Raw genomic sequence first — 27,113 nt, 5'->3', positions numbered from 1 at the left:
AGAATATAAATTATTTCATCATGAAATGACTACTGTCATAGCCACCTCTAATAAATTAGATGTGGCTATGCTACTGTTTGTAGAGGAAGTACTTCTTGTAAAAGTTAAAAAAGTGATTAATAAAGTTCAGTTATTTATTTAAAGTTCGAGTTGAGATGAAAACCTTAGAAGAAATCTAAAAAAAAACAAGAAAATATAAACTCCTCAGCTCTGAGAAAACAACCGTACTGTCAATCAAATTGAAATGTTTTTCAGTTTTAAACCTCCAATTTAGAAGCTAAGCTCGTGTTTTCATACTAAGCACATCCTGCATTGAATTAATTGAAATTAAACTTGAGTACAATAATTAGTAGATCAATCACTTTCCAACAGTAATTTCTGTAGAACGACTTTGAACTCGTTTTGCGACGTAGTAATTGCAAGGATGAACAATCTAGAAGTCACTAGGTCGACTGTGAGCTATTTAATGGTAGCTTTTTCCTTTCCTTGCTCGTACAAACTTGTCGATTTTCTTCATTTGGAGAGTAGACCTTCTTCTGTACTTTGCTCTCTTAAAAACGGTTGAGAATTTCTGCAATGTGTAGTTTATTCTACTTGATCTTTTAATTTATTTAATATCTTCCCATTTGATTTTCATTCCAATCCGTACAAAATACCCTTTGAATGATAATCAATCTTCTTGCTGATTCCCTTGCTTATAATATTTTATCAATTTTCCGTAAGTTGAGTCTTTATTTCTTAATTGCTCAATATTGAATTTGATTTTATCGAGCAGAGGATTGATTATTTTCGGCTGCGTGGGTGCCGAGAGCTGATAGGATTGAAAGGGTTATTTGACTTGAAAATTGAATGTTGACTTGATTGACGTGTACTCGAGTCGACAATGGAGAGAGCTCTGGCTTCCTCCTTTGCCAATAGATCTCCTTGTGCGATATAGGGATATAGGCCACTTGCTCAGCCATCTATCCAATTCACTGCCCTGATGTGCTTTCGTCCAGATTAAATCTCCTCTTCTAAAGTGTAACTTTCATGATGGAAACATAATACTATGTAAAATTTATCCTTAATTTTTTAAGAAACAGATTCGCGGTTGTACAAATTATATTAAATTTTAACCTTGACGGTCAAGTGCAGTAAAAACCAATGAGAGAACCGGACGATGTTTTTAATCAGGACTCAATCACGGTTGAATTTAATAAAATGCTTGTACAAGCAGTCTTCTATGTTATCAATGTGTACGGAGATACGATAAATGAATTTAAAGATTGATTTCACATTACACAATTGGTACATTATAAGATCAAATCAAATCAAGCTTTATTCAATGACAAAATTTACATAACAATTCCTTTACACAAATGATATTACAGATCATTGAATACAATACTGTTTGCTTAAGAAAATTCTTGTTTGGAAACAGGAGTGTATAACACTATATTCTATATTCACCATAAATGGTTAAATTTTAAACCGTCACTAGAAACATAATTTCCTTTTTTTTTCAATTGAAGTGAGATTATAATTATAATGCGAAATACTCAATTATGTATAATATAATTACTATTGTTACAGTAATAGCATACAGAAAATTCTTAGAAGAAAAGTTACTCTCGCATTTCAAATATACCAAATAAATGTCTATTCATCCAATACATTCACTAGATCACAACTCATGGTTTATTAAAAATCTCTAAATAAACCAGTAAAACTAGAATTCCTTATTCTCTGGTCCAGAATTACCTTATTCTCTGGTCCAGAAAATCAATTTATCCCAAATCTTCCGTTGTGCGATCACACCGAATCCTAATAAAACATGAATTGGTGCATGAATAATTCATAAGGAATAGGTCCTAGATCAGCAGCTTTCATTTGTCTGTAGAAAATATCTGAGCCTTGATGGTCATCTGGATCGCTTTAAGAGAGAGAGTTGATGAAGGATGCAGTTCAAAAGAGAGGCAAAATTAATTTGATTTTTCTTGGTGTGGTATGATTGAACTGTGTAGATAATATTCAGATCATTTCTTTGTGCATTGGAAGTAGAAGCTTGTCTTATTAATCTTGAAATTGCCTGATCATGATTAAGATCATAATATAACATGATCGATATTTGTTCAATAGAATGCAGAGTGTGGGTTTAAGCCATGAAACTCATCATTGAACAATTGGCGGTTACTAGATCTGAAGAAGCGCCTCGGAACGATGTGGTATGCGATTGATCTTGTGAGGAGAGGAGGCTGTGTGTGAAGAGCGTCACTCTCCAACGTGGTGTAGATTGTAACATTGTTGTTAAGATCGCGCTTATCGAAAGCATGAAATTAATTTTGAACAGTCCATTATTCGGACAATAGGCCGTGCCCTTTTAATCTCGTGCCTATGAAAGGATTAAAAAGTACAATTCACCACTACTATGTATACACGACCTTGAAAGAGTGTTTTCGCTTATTTTCTTCTCGCTGAAAGGATATCAACTTTTTCTCTCCAGGCTTTTTTAGCATCCTCTCCTCTTTTGTTAGCGGTCGAAAGAAGGTAATGCTGTGTTGCTGCTTGGGGATTGTTTGGCGTATTTCTCTCCCAGAGAAGATTTATTTTTCTCAAATGGTCGAAAAGAAATGTTTGGTCATGCAGCTTCATTCAATTTTAATATTCTCTTCTCACGCATTCTCCGAATTTCAGCATATCTTAGTGCATGTCTGCTGCAGTGTATTCACAATTCAATCTCGCTCCTCAGTTGGAAAAAGCTCGTGCTGTTAATTACATACTTATAGAGAATTCTACCGTGATACCTCGTAGATTTCATTGGAATCATTCCACTTTTTCATCTGGAGGCTCAATGTTCAGATTCAATTCCTTCCATTTGTGAAGCTCATGCAACAAAATGACGAAACTTTGTAGCTTAATTAAAACTATATTCATGAAATATATCAGTACTCTCAGTTTTTGAGGGGTTATTTGAAGCTTATTTCTTACTAGAATTACGTGGTGTCTTCGGGGAATCGTCATCAGCTTCAAATTAAACTGAGTTAGTTCTTCATTTTTTGTCCTTGATAAGAACTGACGAGTCTTTTGATTTTCTTCAAATTTCAAAGATACATTATAAATGAATGTGTCTGTCTTTCATGGATTATGAAATATACCAGGGAATATAAATCATGTTAATTCAATGAATGCAATCATTTTGACATTGATCATTGTTAATTTCATTTGTGAAGTCATTTTCTGAAACTTTTCGAACATTCGAAGAAATATGTTTCTATAATAGCAAACAGTTGACATTTGCTCTTCCCAACGTGTGATATAGTGTAGTTCTCAAGATCAGGTTCACGATGAAAGAAAACATTTTCGAACATTGAGATTGAAAATTGAAGAAAAGCATAGAAACAAATTAGTACCAATAAGACTGATAGGTACCTGAATCAATAGGCTTATTCTAAGAAATTAATAAGAGACGAAACCCTACAAAGGATAACAAGAACAAGCAACGAAATACCAGTAACTGTTACCCAAGAAATGACACTGCTGTGTATTCTACTTTGTATTTCAGTTCCATAATTCATAAGAGCATTCCTGAGAGAATAATTGAATGTTTTGAAAGAATTGATAAATTTGTTGAAGAGCCTACTTGGTGTGGCCACAGCTGGCTGCTCCATTATCATTGTCACAAATAGCACCTTTGTCGAATGAAATGGTACGACTGGAAAATTCAACGTGAATAATTCACACGGCTCAATTTTGAATTCAGAACACGCTTGCTCGTCCAGATTGCCGACTGAAAAATATCCCTGTAGCGCCATACAAATAGCTAGCTCGATAATATGTAAATACATGGAGATGCTCCCAAAAAGTTGCACTCATAACCATCCATGCGTATGGCAACACTTGCCCGCCGAATATGGATCTCCCGCCGCTTGCATATTGGCTGGACGATTACATGCTAAATGAGCCATTCCAGTGGACAAAGTAAATACTCATTGCTTTTAAAGACCATTTTTGCCAGTACTAGAATTAGAACATGAATATTTCTGTTCTTTCATATATGAGCAATTCAATCGATCCCGGTTGTTATATAGGATCCGTTGCGGGAAACAAACGCTCCACAAATGAACAACACTCCACTGTTTCAAGTTCAGAAAGTAATAATGTCTTTCTTACAAAACATAATAATATATATGGTTAAGAAGGTCTCCATTTCCACACTGACAAATGTGGATACACGCTCTGTACTTAGCCTTTACTCTACCCATTGGTTGACGATTGATTTAGACGATGGTTTGATCTTTCGATGTATTATTATTATTATGTCTTGTAGGAATATTTAAAGTGTTTGGTGTATGAAATGAAAACTATGACGTGCATCGTTCATCACATTTGCCCTTTGTCTAACAAGCGGATGAGTAGAAAATCTCTAAGATTGATAGACAACTTGAAGTTTGTTAAAGTTTATTGTGGATTACTAATGGCATAAGTAAAACTTGACCTCCAGTAGGAGTAGCAATTGCAAAAGGAGAAACCAAACTTTTTTCAGTACTTGAAGATCTAGTTCATTCAAATACAGTAAACCCTAGTTCAACAAAAGTTCATCGAAAAATCTGTTGGAATCAAACGAGGCTAACTTATATAATATTTATATAAAATTGAAAATGATATTTCATCAAAATTACGTGAAATTAAACGATCATTCAATAATGACTTGATATCTCAATGAGTTGATTCGAATTGAGGTTTTATCACCAGTGCAGTTTTTCTCACCTTGATAAGCTTTCTTCAAATCATATTTCACTATTCTTCATTCCACTGCTATATAGTAGGAGTATAGTGCTGCATAACTACCCTCAAAGCCAACAAATTCCAGTAGTTTCAGACTACTCTGGAAGAACGATTGGGTATTATATGAAAACACATGTCTTTTGTGTTCAATGATAGGAATTGAGAATGCTACAATCTACGAATCTAAAAAAGCCCAGGCATGAAGTTTGTCACTTGAACCTTGTTCACGTGCTACGCGTATGAATGGTTGATTTGAAATTGAATTGGAAGCTTTGGAGCGATTTGCGTGGCGCGTAGCATTGGAAATGGCGTTGAATTTATGGGCCGAACGTGGTTTGAGATCGGTAAACACGCTGACTCAATTTCCGCGCCCAGAAACTACATCATTAATTTCAACTGAATACAGTCATCTGAAATGGACAGCGTTTTTCTGATTCTACGTGCTTTATCAGAGTGCTTCATGGGTATGTGATCAAATCATACGCGCAATTAACATTAATGATCTGATAGAGACAATGAGTCATTGTTCTTGTTTTATTAAATAAGAAAGAATGAAAGTCTCTCTCTAGAGAGAGATGTTTTGAAAATGATAGATTGCTCTACTTATAGCAATGCAATGCTACATTCATATGTGATTTACTTAGATAATATCAATATCAGCTATATTATATATTCATTATAATATCTAATTGAATATGTTGGTAACTTTGGTTGAATGATCTAATTTCTAGATCTCAATTGATAATCTTTGGTCCATGTTCATATATCATAAAATGAGGGGAAGCTTCAACTTGTTATTGGAGAGGAATATTTCCAAAGATTAGCTTTTCTGAGGTGTTACTTCTAACTGCTAATAATTATATTCTGTATCAATTATACGTAAATTATTCATTTATCCATCAATGTATTGTTTCCTGGGCGGTACTATGGGAAATTATTAGAGATAAGATTGGGGGATCTTATGCCAGTGCCAAAAGTTGCATTGATAATATTGTTGTACTTTATTCTATTGTAAACTTCAGAACTTTTTTGTACAATTATATATATTTTTTTGCTTAAATTCGATTCAATCCAGAATTTCGGTTGTTGAAAATTATTTAAGTATGTACCTTTATCTGTATACATTTTTTCAATCAAATTCTTTCCTAATATGTATCGAATAATTGTTGAAAGTAGCGATGATTGAATCTCTTTGAAAGATTGAATTACAATGGAAGCTATTTTTGAAATATTATTCCTTCATAGTGATTGATAAACAGCCCTAACAAAATGATTCAACAGCGCACTCTTCTACAATGTATATGTTGATAAACATTGTTACACTGCAAACTGAGTCGCTGAATCCTGTGTTTGTGCAATAATGTCAACCCGTGTCTTAAAAAAACAGATCATTCCAAATAATGATGGAACTCGTTTTATATGCCATTTACACCATTGCACTCTGAGATTTCAGGGAGAAGATTAGGGGATTTCAGCGAGAAGATTATAAAGAAGCTTTGCAACCCATTCTGTAAATTATTCGCCTTCCTATGTCTCTCAGGTTACAAATTGGAGGCCTCACATTTCCTAACCTATATTTCACATACGTGTCTCTCGGGTATTCGCTGTCATGAGTTGCAGGATGTTACCCTCACGGATGAGCTTATTTAATGTAAAGTTTCCCCTGGAAAACTCAAACCAGTTGATGCGGAATACAAACATACACCGTTTTGGGTTTGGGTGTTTTAAGCCCATCCGGTGTCTAGATTCCGTGTAGTGTTATGACAAGCTTGTTGAAGGAGGATAAGGATAGTGCAATCTCTACACAGTGCAGAGTCGAAAACTGTGTTGCACCTCTCAGCGTTCAGCAGTGTGAAATTCTTATTACGTAACTCCCTCTTCGAGCTGACACATCTGTGAAATTACATTTATCAAGGTGGTAATATCTGTTACATTGTCAGCTCTGATGAAACTGGATACCTCGTTGGGTTATTGTTACATTTCAAGTCAAATTCACTTGAACATTCCTTGAAGTGGGAAATTCCTCTCTACTGTTTTCTTCAGTTCTTCTTTACAGAGGGAGTTCTAGTTTATAGTTCTGTTTATTGGGCTTCATCCTTGTAGTCTGTAATGTATAGCCAATTGTTTGTATATGAACCAATAAATAATGATTGATGAGTGATTCCATAAATAATAATAAGCTCCACAACAATTCTTTTTCAGCCGGGACCAACAATTTAACGTGACCTTCCATCCGATAACACGAATATAAGTTTAGTTTATTTTGTATTTCCATACTATCAGACTTTCCAATCTTCCAAATGTATTGCATGGAACCTTATCAACTCTATACTTTTGTTACGTAAGTTGAAATAATAAAATATCTAATACCAATTCGAAATCATTCTCTCCTCACTGGGTCAAATAGTATACTTGAGAATCACGCTTCTTAATTATAATATTTTTATAAAAATTATTTATTCATATATTACAGTGAAGTGTTCTTAGTTTCGAATTCTGATTATAAATGATAATCTTGTTTTAAGTAGGATATGATATGGTTGCGAATTTCTCTGGTTCAAAATACGCTGAAGGAACCATGGTTAAACCGGCCTGAGAGGTCATTGACCTCACTGACCTCGTGACCGACACAAGTCTCCACTTAATTCTCTTTCTCACTATATCCCACATTATCTGCTCACTCATTTCTCTTTCGCTCTCACTCTCTACTCCACACGTCTCTCTCCACCTTCTGGTTCTTTGGATGGTGGCTGACTGGTTGTTGAGTTTTGCCGCTCCGCTCCGTTAGGTGCTCTCAGCTCTCAACTCTCCACCCACAAACGAGTTACAAGTTTAATATACTGTTTAGTGGAAATATCGTTCATACCTCAATATGCTACAACGCTGTCACAGCCGTTATTTCCCCATGTCAAAACAGATGAGCCCATCCATCTTCACTGCCAAAACTCTTGACTTCTCAACCAAGGTCAATCTAATGTAATGGTCCCAGTACTGGAGAATAATAATCGATTTCATGAAGTTTGAATCGATCGTTATTCAACGATTTGTGGTGCATGATTTCTGGTTATCTGTAGGCTTAATAAGCTACTCATGATTAATCTGAAATGGAGAGCATGAGGCTTATCAATATTGACAATGTACAACATGAAAAAATAATATTTCTTTCATTGTACATGGTTGAAATTTGGAAACCATTCTATCGTATTATTCCCATTGTAGCAAATGATGCGGTTTGAATTTTTCAATAGTATTTCAGAATTATATAGAATATACCTACGTTCTTTCAAACTCCAATCCATTAAGGATTTCAGTCCCAATTAATTGGGTCAGTCGTCAGTTATGCCCTTCTTGATCACGTTCCCAGTTGATTGGGAGCAGTTAGTCAAATGAACAATTTTGTTCAAAAAACAAATCTTGTATATGTTATTAATAACGCCCAATCAAATGGAAATATTTTCTTCTACAACGGTTCCAACTTTTCCACCAATATAACGACGGAAACCGTGTTTGCCTGATATGTAGAGAGTTTGTTTTTTGATCAGGAAGCATAACATTGTTTTTGTACGTTTCCGGTCCTTAGCGTTTGGGCTTTAAAGCACCGTAAGCTCAAGTCCCGATTTCTTCTAACAATATCCTCTCAACACCTGGGGCTTTAGGTCTCTGTTTTTCTTCATCCACAGTCCTTTCCTTGAAAAACTCCGAAATTGTCGAATCTGCTGTGTTGCTGCTGTATCAGCCATCTTTCCCTCAACACTTCACCTCACGACTCCGTGTTAAAAATTCATTTTTATCTCTGATAAAGTCATTTCGAAGATTCTTCTGTCTTCCTGAAGAGGATTTTGCAAACTGTTGGTTTAGTCGTAATCGTAAATGTTGACTACTAGTGCGTTTTTTGCCTTGTAGAACTGCATTATTTTTTCATTTAGGGTGGCCTTTTCAACACTCCTGGGTTTGGTGGTTCCACTACACCAGCTTGAAGAAGCGTCATCCACAATGTAATAGCAGATTTTGTTATCAATTCGGATCTTAATCTTTCTAAATTCAAAATTAATTGTTTCAAGTGTTTGTGTTTTGTTTCAATGTGGAAATTAGTGAAGAATTGGAAAGTCGCACATAACCTTTATTTGGACAATTTATTTATGAAATTGGGATGAAAAGAAGTTTTGGACTGTAGTCTGTTTCTTTGTCCTTAAGTTGATTGTAAATGATAAATAAATAAATGTTGAGCAAAATATAGGATTATGAACCTATCTTAATTTCTAGAACGTTGTAATTATATGACTAATGCCAAATATTGCTTAGATTGTATGATTAATAATTTCTTTGCATTCGAGCCATATCGATAACATAGACTATACAAATTTTAACACAAAATCTAGTACATTATATAAATATATAGAAATATTTTTGAATTGGCCTACAGTTGCCGCCTATTAACTGCCGTTTTACTATTGGTGCATGCAATTTTATTCGGTATTCATGCGCCTGGTAACTCTTATTTCCTGAATACATTAAATTATTTTTATTTGGTTTTTTATTTATGCTCTTACATGCTAGTTAATATTCTATACATTAATATTAATTCCATGCTACCTAATAATTAGCCACGTGGACAGGTGTTTTTTCACATTGCACACCATCTGATTGCAATAAAGCTCTGCCAAGGGTTTTGGTCAGATTCTACGTCCTCGGTTTGATCGATCTCTAGGTCACCGATCCGTGAATACATGTACATAACCTCAATCTTCAATATTTTATATAATAATCTATTTATGAGCAATAAACTTCCTTCAAATCCTTTTTAGGTTCTTGTACCATTTAGCCAGAATAAGCTGATGCTATCTAATCTTAGTTATTATCTATTTGGCGATATTAGCCAGTTACTTTATTTTCAGACCTATTACTGTTTCTGTTAGGGCTTTTTATCTGCCCAGATTTAATATGTTACACGCGCCCCTGGGTTTGAATTCAAAATATTTGAGAATCACAATGTTTTTAATGAAAACCCACCCTTCAATACATCGATATACACTATACTTTATTTATAAATTATACTCTCATACTTCTATCACAGTTCGCAGACATATTTGCTGCATCTCCTTTATACCTTTATCAAATACAATAACAAATTCTCCTCCTCAACACACATAAAATATCATAAATATAAACTTCTAAACGCACTCCTCCTGACAACACTTAAAACATAGTAATTTTTAAATTCGCCGCTTGCAGGGCCGCCAACCTAACTACACACATTTCATAATTCTCATAAATGATTCCTTTTAGACAATAATTTCGATTCACAAAACTTCTGGGCTTATATCTTATAGTATTCTTAGGTCTTAATATAAATAATTTTCTATACATCAGTACAATACTTTTCTTTTGCTAATGGCTCTTGGTTTTTTGGTAGCTTGTGAACTTTAGTCTTTTTCAGGTAACAAACGTGGCATAATTAAAAGTAATAAATATAAAACATATAAATAAATATACCGACATTAATAAATATAATAAATAACAATAATAAATAACAATTTTGGGTTACCATACTTTTTCATAATCATATGTTTGCAGGCATTACATATTTGATTCAGGTGGCCTTGCCCAGCTGGTCACTGGTTCTACATAATTTGCTGTCGAATTTCATAATTATTAACCTAACTGCTGCATTTTTTTCTCTTTAAAGGTAATTTACAAATTTTAAATATACTATCCCCGCTGTGTCCTTTTTTAGTGGATGTAGCTAATTTAATTACACATTTAAAATTATTCTTTTTCTTATTGCAGGCTTCTAACGGCTGGAAGGAATTAAAACACTGGATTGTTGCCATGCGGTCCTATGCCAAGATTAAATTTATTAAGGAAGGTCAGTAATCGGTTTGATAATAATGTTTTCCTTGATTTCTTATCATATTATTTCAAATTTGACGATATTGCATGTAAAAATCCCGTGGTTTACTTGCATCTTCTTGCATTCTGTTTGTAGATGTTGTAGGCTGGTAGGTTATCTGCTGTTGATTTGTGAGGCTGTCCTATTGATAATTTTTTCATCATAAATTTAAAGCCCTTGTATCTGGTGTATCTTTTAAACATTCCTTGATCTGGTTCTGTTTTCTTCCTTATTATTTCCTATTTATTCCGTTGAGTATCGATATTTCCACTTTAGTGGCATTGTTTATAATGCTAGTTACACCAATAAAGACTTTATAATATAAAGCTTCCAATCATCTTCATCTTCTACTTTCCACTTAAATTCATTATCAGGCTTCATCATCATAATAAACCATTTCAATATATATACACTTCCAATCAACAATAATAAATTCATTCAACAATAACATGGTCTTAATTATAGCATCACTTTTCAATATTATCACAGCCATCATAACAAATATAAACACCATATCCAAACATTTATCATCTTTTCAATAGTATAACTTCTCATCAGATAGTAGCCAGGTACTTCCATTTTATTGACATTATTCCTTATTTCTTTCACTCTTCTTAACCACCTTCCATTATTCATTAGTCCATCTTCCATTTCCTTGTTGCCCATGCACGAATCCGTAATAGTCCTTTTAGTAGCTCCTATTCCATTCATTTGGTCCATTTTGCCGGTCACATCGCTGGTTTGCCGTCTTGAAACGTATGTGCCGCGGATGCACACAGTCGGTCCGCTCCTGTCCTTCTCGGTGTCGGTCCGGTGTTCTCTTCGGGCGTTTGAACCGTGCATGTGGCCTCCATCGGCGCGCGCGGTTCCTCCGTTTCTTCCGCCTCCGGGCCTTGCGATGCATGTTCTTACGGTCCTGTATGCTGTCCTCCTCGTCCTGATGCCGGTCGGGTGTCCTCGGGCGCCTCCGTCTCCGGGCCTGGCAGTGGTCGCTCCTCTTGTCCTGGATGCCGTCCTCTCGTTCTTCCATGGGGTCCTTGGTTTGCCGTGTGGTGATATGATGCGTGGGTGTAGGCTCTGTGTGCGGATGCATGGTGGTGGTCGAAACAGGTAGTATGGTGGTGGTCAAAACAGGTAGTATAGTGATGGTCTCCTCTTGGCAGCTGTTTGTGTTCTCTGGCGGTGATGGGTCTTCGGCGGGAAACAATATACTTAAAATGGGTTGATGTTTGCGGCTGGCTTTAATTGCATGGTGGGCGGCGGTTTTTGATGGTAGCTGTCCTTGTATTGCTATATTGTGGTTCATATATTCCTGTTTTATAGCTGTAGTTTTCTGTATATCTGGTGGCGGGTCGTTGGGTGCTGGGTTCCGGGTTTTTTGTTGATTCAATCCTATTGCATGCGCTAATGTATAATTTGTACTTACTTGTTGAGGTGGCGGTTTATAATTTCTGTTGTAATTGTTTTGTGTGTGATTATTATGTGAGTTTAATCGATCACGGCCATCATAGTGATTCTTACGATTGCTCTGCTGGGCATAGTGGTTGGTTGTGCGATTTTGAAATTTTTCATTATTCCAGTTACCATTTTGCCTGTGCTCATAGCGGCGTTCAAATTGAGGAGCAGATCGGTAGCGATCATATGATACCGGTTCATAATTTTGGCTGTTATGCTGATTAAATTTTGAATTATGTTGATTTGGTGCGTATCTCTGGTCTGAGCGGTGGTTTGATATTGCCATTTCAGACTGTATGCCATATAAATGATTTATCAGCTGCTTACAATCAGTAATGGGTTGTGTGGCGAGTGCCATTCTAACTTGATACGGTAGCTTCTTTAAAATAATACTTGCTAATGCCGATTCGTTAATGGGCTCGCTCAATTGAGAATTTTTAAACTGTAGGGCAGTGACGAAAGTGGTACATGCACCGTCTAAGTTAGGGTTGAAATCGCATGATATAATGTCCGCTAGCACGTCCAACTGTTTACTTCTGCTCCAATACTGTTCCAGGAAGACAGCGACAAACTCATCCAATGATGTAAATTCATGGGCTCTACTCCGAAAGAACATCAGGGGTTCGCCAATCAATAAATTAGTCAAACGGAGACGCCAAAAATTCCAAGAGTAGGTGCAAGAGTTTGTACTAATTTTATCTGATCAATGAATGGTTGAGGTTGCAAATGGCGATCAGTATTATCAAATTTTCCTAGTCCTTGTAATATACTATGTACGTTGAGGTTGTCTGTTTGAATCCCTTGAGGTTGTTGTTGAATATGATTTTCCAATGCTATTATTTTTTCCTGTGTTATCTGCCATTGACTATATGTGTAATTTTATTTGCGTTTATTTCTTGATTTAATTGAGTCAGAGTGGATTTTTGAATTAGTAGAGTTCCATTTAAAGCTTTACAGTTTCAGTATTTTGATTGATGCTACCTTGCAGTTGGTTCATTTTTGTGGACATATTAATCTGTTTGTTTTGTATTTCTTTAATACTGTTAATATTTTTGTCAACTGTAGTTGTTAAGGCTTGATTGGCAACGGTAATTTGTTTGTGGATTTCTTGGTGGCAATCGGCCTTAATGTTATTTGTTATATCCTGAATGGGTGTAGTGATTTGTGTGGTTAGGTTATCTATCCTTTCATTGAGTTCACATGTAACCGTATCCAACCTTTCCGATAATCCTGCCGTAACTTTATCCTGACTTTCTTTTTGTAGGGTTATCATTGCTTTTAATTCTTCCCTATGATTCTCTACTTTAGTTTCAATATTATCCAACCGTTGTTCTACTGATTTTATAGCGCCTGCGGTCTCTTTCATGCCCTGTTCCACTGTTTGTTTATTTTCCTCTTTTACTGTAGCAATCTCTTTTTTAATCTCCTGCATCATATTATCCATTGTTTTTTGTAACATAATATTGAAAGTACTGCTAGTTTGTTCCATTATTACCTTTTGAAGCGGATCTAACTCTGTGATTGAAAATATACTTTGTTTGCTCAGGTGTGACTCGGCCTCCGGCGATGCGGGTTCTGCAGGCTGCTCCTCGCCCCCTTCAAAGTTGATCTCTACTATCCGTTGATTCAATGGTGTGTCAGCGGCGTCGATTCGAGTGGATGATAGAGGTTGCAGACCTGGTGGATCGAAGACTATCGACCCGACGCTTCCTGGTTCCCTTTCTCGTGGCGTATTGGCATCTACCGTGGTGGGGTTTGATGTGCTTGGAGTCGACAAAGTGGGATCTGTGCAACCGCCGTACATATATGAAACTTCAGAGTTTGCGGGAGTGTGATTCATTATGTCAAATATGATAAATGCTAATTAAACAGTGATAAGAATGATAAGCGAAAATGCTTAAAAAAGAGACACAAACCGGGACTTACAGTGAAACAGTGATGTGTAAAGTGTTTGGATACTCTTACAACAAGGTATTTATACTTAAGTTTTTTATAATGCTCTAGCGCCCCCAATGTTTTGTTTTAATTTATTCTTGGCTAGTTTACAGGCTGTGGCTTATTTTCCAACCGGCTTAAACACATAATATATTTTTGACTAGAAAGTAATAGCAGTTTAGGCTTGTAAAATATAATCTCTCTCTATAGACATGTATTTTTTTTTTTTTTACAGTACTAATAATATAAAATTTTCTTTAAAACATATAATTTCTCTTTATTTAAAGCTATTGATTCCCCAAAAAGTAATACAAATTTCCCTTCGCCAGTTTTCCTCAAAACTCGTATAAGTTATCTATAATTTTCAATATGGTTATTGACTTTATTTCAAATAATTATTCAATGAGCTTGGCTCTCATCATCAGTCCCACGTTGGTACGGCATGTCTTTATGTCGTATCCGTGGCCTATCACGTTGGGCGACATGTCTTTATGTCACGTTATTATTTATATTTAAATAACGATTAGCCTCCTGCTTGGCATCAGTCGGTAAAGCATGAGATTTGATATAATTAGGTCGTGGTTTTCTAATAGTATTCAGTCTTAAAAAATCTTGATAGGCCTAGATATGGGCTTCTCCTATAACTCTTGTAATTCAATAAATAATAAATATAAATATGATACTTATACTATAGTGTTGAGGAATAAAAAATAAATTGCACACCATGAACGTTCATACATATATTAAACAATAATGCAAAAATAGATCGAGGCAAAAATATATAAAGAGCGATAAAAAATATAATATAAAAATAGAACAATAATTGAAATCAATAAAATATCACAGGCTAAACTTTATATTCTAGATTTATGGCACGAATCATTACCATGTGCCTTTATCTTAAAATCGTATGCATTCTTTTGCATGTAGTTGCGATATGCGCTTGCTAATACTTGTCGACTTAGACAATTCAATTAAAAATGTGTGCTTTAAGATCAGCTTGATAAATTAGCCACTAATAATCCAAATATATATATTTTCTATCTCAGGGTGCAAGATTCGGCACCTGACGGAATAGGTAGAGCCATTCATCTAGTGAATTAGAACTATAATAAATTATCGCAAATTGTATTGCAAAAAATTAAATATTATATGCATATGTTTTAATAGCCTAGATTTTGTACTTCTTTGATTTAATAGAAATTTCTGAAATATTGATCTATATTTTTCTTTCAAATAAATACCTTTAATACTAATTTTACTTGCGCAAGTATTACTCTTATTAATTTCTCAATTTATAATAAAACCCTTTCGGCGAGCTAGCTTTGATCATCAGATTAATTCGAAGCACTAGGGCGCCCATCACTAATTCAAATTTATCACTCACGTGTCGAAAATCTTCTTGTAAGCCGCCGATGTCGATCCAACTCCATGTGGTCCGGGAATATGGTAGCCGGAATCGTCTCCTCCAAGGGGTTATAAATTTAATTAAAAATGAAAATGACTTCTGCTTCACAATAGCATCACGAAGTCTTTTAAGAAATTTAATAATTTGATTTAACTTTAACTTTTACAAAATCATTAGTAAGGTACTACGCTCTAAAATATTTGGGGTCCTCTTATGGTGGCATTTGGCTGGCGAGTGCTGGTTCTTCTTTTCAAGTTTTACAGATCCTCTTTCCGACTTTCAAATTAGCATAAAATTTAAATATCTTAGTCCTCCGCCATTAGGTTCAAATAGATCTTACAAAAAAATGCCAAATATTGCTTAGATTGTATGATTAATAATTTCTTTGCATTCGAGCCATATCGATAACATAGACTATACAAAGTTTTAACACAAAATCTAGTACATTTATATAAATATATAGAAATATTTTTGAATTGGCCTACAGTTGCCGCCTATTAACTGCCGTTTTACTATTGGTGCATGCAAATTTTATTCGGTATTCATGCGCCTGGTAACTCTTATTTCCTGAATACATTAAATTATTTTTATTTGGTTTTTTATTTATGCTCTTTACATGCTAGTTAATATTCTATACATTAATATTAATTCCATGCTACCTAATAATTAGCCACGTGGACAGGTGTTTTTTCACATTGCACACCATCTGATTGCAATAAAGCTCTGCCAAGGGGTTTTGGTCAGATTCTACGTTCCTCGGTTTGATCGATCTCTAGGTCACCGATCCGTGAATACATGTACATAACCTCAATCTTCAAATATTTTATATAATAATCTATTTATGAGCAATAAACTTCCTTCAAATCCTTTTTAGGTTCTTGTACCATTTAGCCAGAATAAGCTGATGCTATCTAATCTTAGTTATTATCTATTTGGCGATAGTAGCCAGTTACTTTATTTTCAGACCTATTACTGTTTCTGTAGGGCTTTTTATCTGCCCAGATTTAATATGTTACATCATATATTAAGTCATATATTACAGTGAAGTGTTTTTAGTTTTGAATCCTGATTATAAATGATAATTTTGTTTTAAGTAGGATATGATATGGTTGCGAATTTCTCTGGTTCAAAATACGCTGAAGGAACCATGGATAAACCGGCCTGAGAGGTCATTGACCTCACTGACCTCGTGACCGACACAAGTCTCCACTTAATTCTCTTTCTCACTGTATCCCACATTATCTGCTCACTCATTTCTCTTACGCTCTCACTCTCTAATCCACACGTCTCTCTCCACCTTCTGGTTCTTTGGATGGTGGCTGATGGCTGACTGGTTGTTGAGTTTTGCCGCTCCGCTCCGTTAGGTGCTCTCAGCTCTCAACTCTCCACCCACAAACGAGTTACAAGTTTAATATACTGTTTAGTGGAAATATCGTTCATACCTCAATATGCTACAACGCTGTCACAGCCGTTATTTCCCCATGTCAAAACAGATGAGCCCATCCATCTTCACTGCCAAAACTCTTCACTTCTAAACCAAGGTCAATCTAATGTAATGGTCTCAGTACTGGAGAATAATAATCGATTTCATGAAGTTTGAATCGATCGTTATTCAACGATTTGTGGTGCATGATTTCTGGTTATCTGTAGGCTTAATAAGCTACTCATGATTAATCTGAAATGGAGAGCATGAGGCTTATCAATATTGACAATGTACAACATGAAAAAATAATATTTCTTTCATTGTACATGGTTGAAATTTGGAAACCATTCTATCGTATTATTCCCATTGTAGCAAATGATGCGGTTTGAATTTTTCAATAGTATTTCAGAATTATATAGAATATACCTACGTTCTTTCAAACTCCAATCCATTAAGGATTTCAGTCCCAATTAATTGGGTCAGTCGTCAGTTATGCCCTTCTTGATCACGTTCCCAGTTGATTGGGAGCAGTTAGTCAAATGAACAATTTTGTTCAAAAAACAAATCTTGTATATGTTATTAATAACGCCCAATCAAATGGAAATATTTTCTTCTACAACGGTTCCAACTTTTCCACCAATATAACGACGGAAACCGTGTTTGCCTGATATGTAGAGAGTTTGTTTTTTGATCAGGAAGCATAACATTGTTTTTGTACGTTTCCGGTCCTTAGCGTTTGGGCTTTAAAGCACCGTAAGTTCAAGTCCCGATTTCTTCTAACAATATCCCCTCAACACCTGGGGCTTTAGGTCTCTGTTTTTTTCATCCACAGTCCTTTCCTTGAAAATCTCCGAAATTGTCGAATCTGCTGTGTTGCTGCTGTATCAGCCATCTTTCCCTCAACACTTCACCTCACGACTCCGTGTTAAAAATTCATTTTTATCTCTGATAAAGTCATTTCGAAGATTCTTCTGTCTTCCTAAAGAGGATTTTGCAAACTGTTGGTTGAGTCGTAATCGTAAATGTTGACTACTAGTGCGTTTTTTGCCTTGTAGAGCTGTATTATTTTTTCATTTAGGGTGGCCGTTTCAACACTCCTGGGTTTGGTGGTTCCACTACACCAGCTTGAAGGAGCTTCATCTAGAATTTAATAGCAGATTTTGTTATCAATTCGGATCTTAATCTTTCTAAATTCAAGATTAATTGTTTCAAGTGTTTGTGTTTTGTTTCAATGTGGAAATTAGTGAAGAATTGGAAAGTCGCACATAACCTTTATTTGGACAATTTATTTTATGAAATTGGGATGAAAAGAAGTTTTGGACTGTAGTCTGTTTCTTTGTCCTTAAGTTGATTGTAAATGATAAATAAATAAATAAATGTTGAGCAAAATATAGGATTATGAACCTATCTTAATTTCTAGAACGATGTAATTATATGACTAATGCCTTATACATACATGTATAATTTAATTTTTGTAGCTCCGGACAATAGTCGAGACTTTAATAATTTTAAACTAGCATAGAACGACCTGTTACCTGCTATTTCTGCTGAATATATCTCAATCAAAAGATATGCCTGCCAAATATGTTACTGCAAGGATTGATATTTCACATCAAATCCTCATAAGGAAATTATTAATCTTGTAAATTTTCAGCTCATTGAAAAATTATGAGTTTTTGGTATTCAATTGACCAGTAACTATAAGACTAGGGAAATGTGCCAAACATAAAAATTATGATACTCAGTAAGGTGATGGTGAGTTTCGAATGTGGGAAAAAGTTTCATTCATTTCTCATTGTTAGAAAAGAATCAATCAGAGTTATGCTTCATAAAATATAGTTTCATCATTAAGAATAATAATTAATCAATAAATGAGATTATTATGAGGTCCCTACAAGCTTGGAGCTAGGGAGGTAATATTCACTCTGAAATATTCACTATGAATATACACTATTCATATGTATTTTTACATGTTCATGAATAAAGATTTTCCCCAATTCAATACGAATTGAAAGATTTAACTCGGTGACAAACTGTGAGAATACACGATACAGTAGGCCTACTCACACACAATTACAATTTGGAGCCTTTCTAGCCTTGTAATGCGTTTGTAAATACAGGGATCCATTGACTTTGATAACTCAAAGGGTGGTTTGATCCGTGTGTGCTCAGGGAGTTATCCCGGCGAACTGTTAACCTGTCAAAGTCCCTGACAATGAATCTGTTTCTGGTTGCAGTACGTAATGAGTGCGGTGAGTCAGGCTGTGTTTGTTTAAGAAGCGCTTTAGACGAAAATGTGAACGTGAACAATCCGTTTCGAGTTGAACGTCACCAACATTCACAAGAGTTTTATCTGGGAAAAATTAACCAAATAGTTTTTTCAGGTTGAACGAGAGTCATGTTTAGTGAATGAATTGTAATTTGTTAGTTTTTTCATCTTGAACGAGAGTCATATCATGGACTAAGTAAAGGTTAGATCTGTGGTCATATCTAGTGTATAAATTGCAATTTGCAGTACAAATGAGTCATTTTGGTGATCCTTATTATGGAGGTGCATCTTAAGCGATTTGCCATTTCGTGCTGGAAAATATTCGCAAAAATCACAGTTACCTTCATAGAAAAAGTACTGTACTGTAGATTAATCTAGCTGAAGAATTGCAAAATAACTCACATACAATAAAGATGTACATTTATTAATTAATATTCAATATTTTATGTATTCTAAAAGAGGAAGAATTATATTTTATCATTCTATTAGCTTTCAATAGACAGATTCATTGTGATATATGATGAAAAGTTTAGTTTTATCAGTCTAATAGTTTTCTGCCATTGTCTTCATGATGAAATTACTGTGGAATTACGTCTGGAATTTTCGCGGGAAGATTTGTATCTCCTTTGCGAGTTGAAATCCTCCCGTTCTTATAAAAACACAGTTTTCTGTGATTTACTTGAAGGTTCGCCTGAAATATGAATGTGAGGATTAAATACATTCGATATCGAAATACGGTGTTTGGATTTTGGAAAGATTATTGTAGGAAAAGTCTCTTATTCATGCACGATTATTCTCGTAATAGAAAGCACTTGAGCATTCCTCTGAATAGAACGGAGAATCTCAAAACGTAGTCTCAATTCCGAATACTGCTCACTAATCTGTTTTCCGGAAATTGAATTCTCTCTGTGATAATATAACGCCTATCGACGTTTTCTTCTGGAGTTTGCTCTTTATTCGAGATAAGCTCCGAGATTAAAATCACCTGTAACCGCACCAATCCCACTCAAGCGAACTGATACTTCCATTTTCGAGTTTCTTGAATCAAGTAGGGTGGAATTCCTTGGTTACCTTTGTATAGTTCTCAGAATTGGATTTTCTGGATTTAATCCAAGAGTGGACTAATTTACTGTTGGAATGTAACCAGGGCTCTAGTAACCCGTACACGAATATAAAATGTGTCTGTTTTGAATAGGTTATTAGAATATTTCGCATTATCCGTCTAGAAAACTAGAAGATTATGGGTAAAATTAAAAATTCTCTTTAGGCTTGGAGCATACCTCCTTAATCGATCCTATGATTCAGACAATATATATTCCCTCAGAGTTCTCGAATAGCAATCAGTATTCATTCATCGATTTGTACATGCATTTATCATTAAGATCATTTGGGGAGGAAAACAGATGAACTGTTATTCCCTCCCAAATCAAGACTCTTATTATTGGGTGGTGGTATCCACTTTTCAACACAATATCAGTCCTAACGACGTTGAGAATATTTTTAATGAATTACTTCCATTCGCAAGAATTCCATTCTTATTCCATTTAGTAATTAATATTGTGATTTGTTGTAATTTATCATACATTAGATTTATTCATAATAATTAACCATTTCTATAATGTAATTTCTATCCTTTTACAGGTCAGTACCCGTGCTCTTTCACAAAGCGTCAATTATTTTCCCATTGGTGAGTTTCAAAATTAAAGCATTCAAATTCTAAAATATACGAGAAAGTATTGTGTACTTTGTTATGCTTATGTGCACTAGTCATGCTGGTATCTTTGAAAAAAGTTAAATTCCTTAATCATATAATACTCGTATTAATTAGCCTACTCACAGTTTTTGACCATACGGGCATCATTCTCCCCTTTTGCCTTGGTAGTTTCGCAATTATAATTGTTTAATAGATTAACTTCATAGAGTCTCAATGCTTGGTTCATAGACCGAAGAAACTTACAAGTTGGAGGCCTACAAGTATATTACAAATCATTTGAGAACTAGACTCTAAAATTCCCAATATAACAACATTCCATAATTTGATATTTTCAAGTGAATCGAGTGAATTCCTTTACATGTTTCATTAACTAGTCTTCTAAAATTGGCAAGTTACTCGAGAATGTTCTGTCACCTAACGAGCGCAGTAGCTTTTGCAGGATCACTTCAATTAGTCTACGCGACTGGTAAATAAAGCAATCATGACGTGTATGTTGGGTTAATTGAGCTCAATTTGTTTATCAGCTTTGATGCTTTGATTCTCTGCCCATTTAACCTTTTCTCCTCCGTTTCTATCTTTTTTGCTTTCTCTTCTCTCTTGTACTACTTTGATCGATAATTACATTCTCTCAAGTTGAGTAATATGTTTTATTGAGTTGAGTACGAGTATTCTCTGGAGAATCTAGAACTCTAAATCAGAATTTGAAATATCTAGTATCATTCAATAATTTTTGAAGTTAACATATCAGTCATAAATAGATTGAGAGGTAAATGAAACCTATTTTGGACAATAATGTGATATATAAATTTGGAAATAGGTCAGTTTTTGGTAAGCCTGTTGTGCCTCTCCCATCATTTTTTGGTAGAGAGTTAGTGGGGAGGATATTTTTAATATTCTTTCCGAAGAATGGACATTGATATGTCCAAAGCTCCGCCAATTTATGTAGATGCATAACAATATAATTATTATCTATAGTTATCATATTACAAATTGCTTTTTCATATCATATACAGTTCAATAATTATTTTCTTAGTCTATATTATGTAAATTCATCTATAATTTTGCTGTATTGTAAGCTATTGTATATAAGTGTATAAGCCAGTATATATTGTAATCTACATAAATAAAGTACTCAATCAATCAATCAATCAATCATTTCTATGTTTTGTATATTATGAGAATAAATAATTAGTACATTCCAATGTGACATTCAAGACTACTCATGAAAAACTAAATAATTAGTACATTTCTTTGTGACATTAAAGACTACTCATAAAAAGCTAAATTAAAAAAATAATATCTCATTGTGGGAAGGTTTACTTTTCATGGTAAGGATATTTTGAATATTTTTCTACCGTGGCTCTTTTGATGCTCCTTGATCAATCAGAACAATTTTATCTTTTTATGTTGATATTTTCCTAACCATAATCTATTAACCAATACTGTACTTCACAGTTATGAAGGAAGATAATTTTGACATGTACATTATCATTTATTAATGTGCAAGAATGTAAAAAAACTTCATTTTTATAAAATCCTGAAATCTATTAGACCGTTCGTTAATGTCAGTTTATTGATATTTATGATTCACTCAAAGTGCTAATAGAACATACAAAACTCGTCAAATGAAGAAATGATGCACGGAAGTTCGTGAAAGATCATAATGATAAAACAATTGAGAGAAGCACGATTACCGTAGTTGAGTGCTAGGCTGTCATGTAATTACGAAACCAATACAAACTATTCGAATCTGTTCCTATCCAGAAGAGAAACGTAAAGGTTAACGTTTTCTCAGCGTTTAGGCTGGTACCACTCATTTACAAGCCTTATACAACTGAACATACATATTTTTAGGCATGCACAGAAGTCATATGTAAGTTTATAAATGGAATAGGCCTACATAGTTTGCAATTTGCAATCACAATTTCAAGTGAGCTAATCTGTAATTTGAACAGTGAATGTATTCCTGTCATAGAGTACGTCTTGTCTCATTGGAGAGCATTTCAAGCCAATCTCCGTAGTTGGCGTCATACTAAAAAAAAGTCTATATAAGTTTAAAGACTATAAAGTCTTTTAGACTTTAAAGTCTATAAAGTCTTTTAGTCTTTTAGACTATAAAGTCTAAAAGACTGATACTATATCAGTCTAGTACCAGACTGATTAGACAATCAATCTGGATTGCATTTGGATGTACAGATTTCAGTTTTTCAGTTCGAACAATAATATTTTCACAAAACTCCTCGATTCAAATATAATAAATTAAACTTTGAATAATGAATTAATCCAATCAAATTGACTTTGTTCAATGTTGACTGAATCATTGAAAAATTAGCAATGAGTAATAACAAGATTTATTATAATATATTAAATATATTTACGTTTCAGGTCGTTTATTGACTTTCAATAATTCATTACGGTGTAAACTTCAATTTTGAAAGTCAGAGATCACCTCAAGCCTTCCGTTCTATTTCCAGGATTCACTTTATACTTCAGGTGGACTTATTTTGGTATTGACTCTTCATGAATTGGTGTTTTCTAAACTAAACTCGGCACTTGCTACCAAAGTTTCCAAACAAGTTGTATCATCCACCTGTTGTTTCGACAAACATTTTCTGTGTGGTTAGGTGCAGTGCAGTGTCTTTGTTATAAATTCCATCAAATTGACCATTTTTCATGTTGGTTGACAGAAAAATACACCGCTAGACTTGTACATTAGTCGGATCTTTGCGTCGGCGAAATATCGCCTGTCATACTCAACTTGCGGCCCATTTGTCTTCATCAGTCCAGATGTAAACTGAACGTTACTACAGGCATCTCTCACCTCTAAAATCGAAACAAATACAAAACCTCACATCCACTCAATTCACCTATAGCTGAAATTTACAACTTAAAAACAAATATCGAGCTTCGCTCTGGAGTACAAAGGCATAAAAAATATATTACGAAAGAAGAAATTATAATAACATTCATACAGAAATGTTCTATCCAATCACAGTAAATTGAGATTAATTTCCAGAGGAATGCAAAAATTTCCCTCACAAAGGCCCAGTTGCACAAGAGCCGGTTAAATTTTAATACTGATTAACTTCACGTGAACCATATCAGAGAAGACCATTTCAAAAAGATGGATCTACTGGAATTAATCAGGATTGAAAATAATTCGGCTTTTTTGCAACCGGCACTATGTACCTGATTGAATCATTACAAAAGTTCAACAGCTGAGTCATAATTTTGACACAGTCCCACACACATGAACTCGCTCACTCACTTCGATCATCAACAGACGGCTAGATAATTATTATCATGTGTTTTTCCAAGGATGAATAATAATTATCCTTTTAAATTCCTTCAGCGAGTTTTCCCAGGGATGTGATCGAGTGCAATCGAATCTTTATATTATAAACCTACTATGTTCTGAATTTCGTGAGAATCGTTAGAGCCGTTTTCGAGATCCGGTGAAATACAAACATATAAACATCTAAACATTCAAACATCTAAACATATAAACAGAAGTTGCTAGTTTAATAGTATAGGATAGTTCAGTAATATAATATACTTTATAGATATATTTTCCTTGAAATTGAACATTTTAGTTCAGTTATCTAACTGTCTAGTGAATATTCTTACCGTACTTACTAAATTGCTATAACTGGAAATACAACTCTCAATTCCATATATGTGTGTAGTCCTTATTTCAATAATTGTGAATGAAACCATAGAGAAAGCATGCATGAGAGGAAGTATATGTTTCAGTATGCTTATTCAATGATGGAACATTTTCACTTACTGTACTGATTTCTCGACCCTTGGGAATGTTCTTCTGAATCAACAAACAGTGCATTTGGTGAGAAGGCTAAAAACTGTTCATACTTTATTAGGATGAGGAATTCAATTTGGTGATTTCAAGTTTAAATAAACATACACCTTATCACCATAGCAGTTAGTTGTCGATTTATAAGACCTCTTATAAATTTCCTGTTTTATTTCATTTCTGATTGGACGGTTCAGAAGCCTTTTCAAAGTCAATCTAGAAACCATACTGTTATGCAACTATGTGTTATTCTATAAATGTATCTCCAAGGCTCACCAGTCTTTAAAATAGTTACATTTTTTCGAACATTTTTTGTGGCAAGATATACTTATACTGAACACAAGGAGCTGTAACCCATGTATGATAGACTTGATTCTCTAATGGAAATCTGTTACTAATACAGATTAATACAGCATTCTGTTATTATAAGGCTGTGCAAAGGCTAAAATTAAACTTTCTACTGGTGGTATTTTTCAAAGTTTTTCGATTCGTATACTATCAAGCTATCAAAATTGAAAAGTTTTCTCAGAAAAACATTTTTTCCGATCATTACTTTTTGAGATATGAGTGCCTAAAGTTTAAATTTTTGTGCCAGAACATTTCAAGTTCGGTGAAAGATAAAACCATGAGATTTTAAGAATAGATTCTTCATGGTATTGTTGATCTAATAAAACAAAAAGTTTCTGCAAATATCAATTTTTGAGAAAGTTATTCAATTTACCAAAATTGACCGATAATAACTCAAAGTTATTTTTGGTCATTTTTAGTGAATTGAATGACTTTCTCAGAAAATGATATTTTCAGAAAATTTTTGTGTTATTAGATCAACAATACCATGAAGAATCTATCCTAAAAATCTCATGGTTTTATCTTTCACCGAACTTGAAATGTTCTGGCACAAAAATTTAAACTTTAGGCACTCATATCTCAAAAAGTAATGATCGAAAAAAAATGTTTTTCTAAGAAAACTTTTGAATTTTGATAGCTTGATAGTATACAAATCGAAAAACCTTGAAAAATTTCACCAGCAGAAAGTTTAATTTTAGCCTTTGCACAGCCTTAACACAGCATGAGTTCCAATGACAGGATGGAAATAAAATATGAGTAACGAGATACATAAAGTATTATGCAGAATAACTAGATAATATTGGAGAACTTCAATGTGTGATGGAGAACCAACTATTCTCATCAATACTCTATGTCCCTTCCATCTTGCACTATTCATATTCATCTAGATATAATATTTAAAATAACTAGTGCTTGAGATGTGAATTCTATTAGAACATTCTAGGAAGATTGGTCCAATTGTTGAATAGATAATATGTAATAGATATGTATCTATTCTCGTCGACTCTTACCCTCTTCTCCCACTATTCATCCCAGGTCTCAAATAATGTGTTGGCTAAAGTCATTAGCAGCAAGCATCTATTACTTTCTCAGTAGACTTTTTTGCAAAGGCCTTGATAGAAAGTTCAATCTGGTAGAAAACTAGAAAGCTTCTAAGCCACAAACCACAAAATCTCTGTATCAAGAACATCTACTGTATAAAATGTTTTTATATCTAGAAAGACGAGGGATTGTTGACTAATAAAATACTGTCTGCAATTCAGGATCAATTCATTATCTGCAATTCAGGATCTGGCAAATTTGAATTTCAAATTAGAAATATGATATGTATATTTTTCCTGAATAGACTTTATCATACATAATGTGAATGCGAGTAGTGGAGACAGAACGATATAAGAAGTGATAATCATAAGTTATTGTAGATTTATATTTCTCAGTTATCTAACTCATTATAAATTGATTGCCCAACATAGAATCATCAAGATTGATATACTGTAATCTATCATGATCAGTTTCAAAGAATTACTGTAAGCGAAGAAAATCTAGAATAGAATTTCATAGGCTTTGGCTGGAATTTCATTTTTATTTGTGTCTTTGGTTAATTTTTTGTTGTTGTCGAGATCGAATGAAAACCACTAGATATTGCCAAAACCACTAGTGAATTGTAATTATATTAGATACTAGTTTCGATTGTCACACCATTACTAATCTCTAGTAAACTGAAAGCATAATCATTGAGCAGCGTAATTGAAATTATGGCAGTCCTAAGATTGGCAGTTAGCTGATCAATCAAAGTTCAGCTCTGTGATTGGCCGAGAGAAGACACGCCTACAGCCTGCCAAATTTCAAGCAGTGTCATATACAATGTCATATTGACATTGCAATGTTGATGTCAAGATTGTAATATTCCAAACGCGTCAGTTATCATTGAATGTCAAACATTTTTGAAATCAATGAATTGATTTTTTGATATTACACACATATTGTACAAAGTATGTAGCGAGAGGCGAAAGATTTTGGCATATGTCAGCTGAAATGACGTATTATATGCCTGATTCGAGAATGGACCGATCATCACTGATATTCATCATTATTCA

At 34.2% G+C, this 27,113-nt stretch overlaps 1 protein-coding gene and 1 long non-coding RNA gene across 2 annotated transcripts in view; both read left to right on the top strand.

Moving 5' to 3' along the window:
- The window catches only part of LOC111044632 (low-density lipoprotein receptor-related protein 2), a 247,182-nt gene that overhangs the window by 121,520 nt on the left and 98,549 nt on the right, over window positions 1-27,113 (top strand).
- Window positions 1-27,113, top strand: part of LOC120351258 — a 40,545-nt gene that overhangs the window by 4,287 nt on the left and 9,145 nt on the right. Inside the window, exon 2 of the long non-coding RNA XR_005571259.1 lies at window positions 20,786-20,831. This is a non-coding gene — a long non-coding RNA (uncharacterized LOC120351258). The remainder of the gene's footprint in view (window positions 1-20,785; window positions 20,832-27,113) is intronic.

The sequence above is a fragment of the Nilaparvata lugens genome, chromosome 5 (genome assembly GCF_014356525.2).
Source record: "Nilaparvata lugens isolate BPH chromosome 5, ASM1435652v1, whole genome shotgun sequence".
NCBI classification, from domain to species: Eukaryota; Metazoa; Arthropoda; class Insecta; order Hemiptera; family Delphacidae; genus Nilaparvata; species Nilaparvata lugens.
Note: the sequence above shows the minus strand (reverse complement) of the source record. Positions and strands in the feature narration are given on the sequence as shown.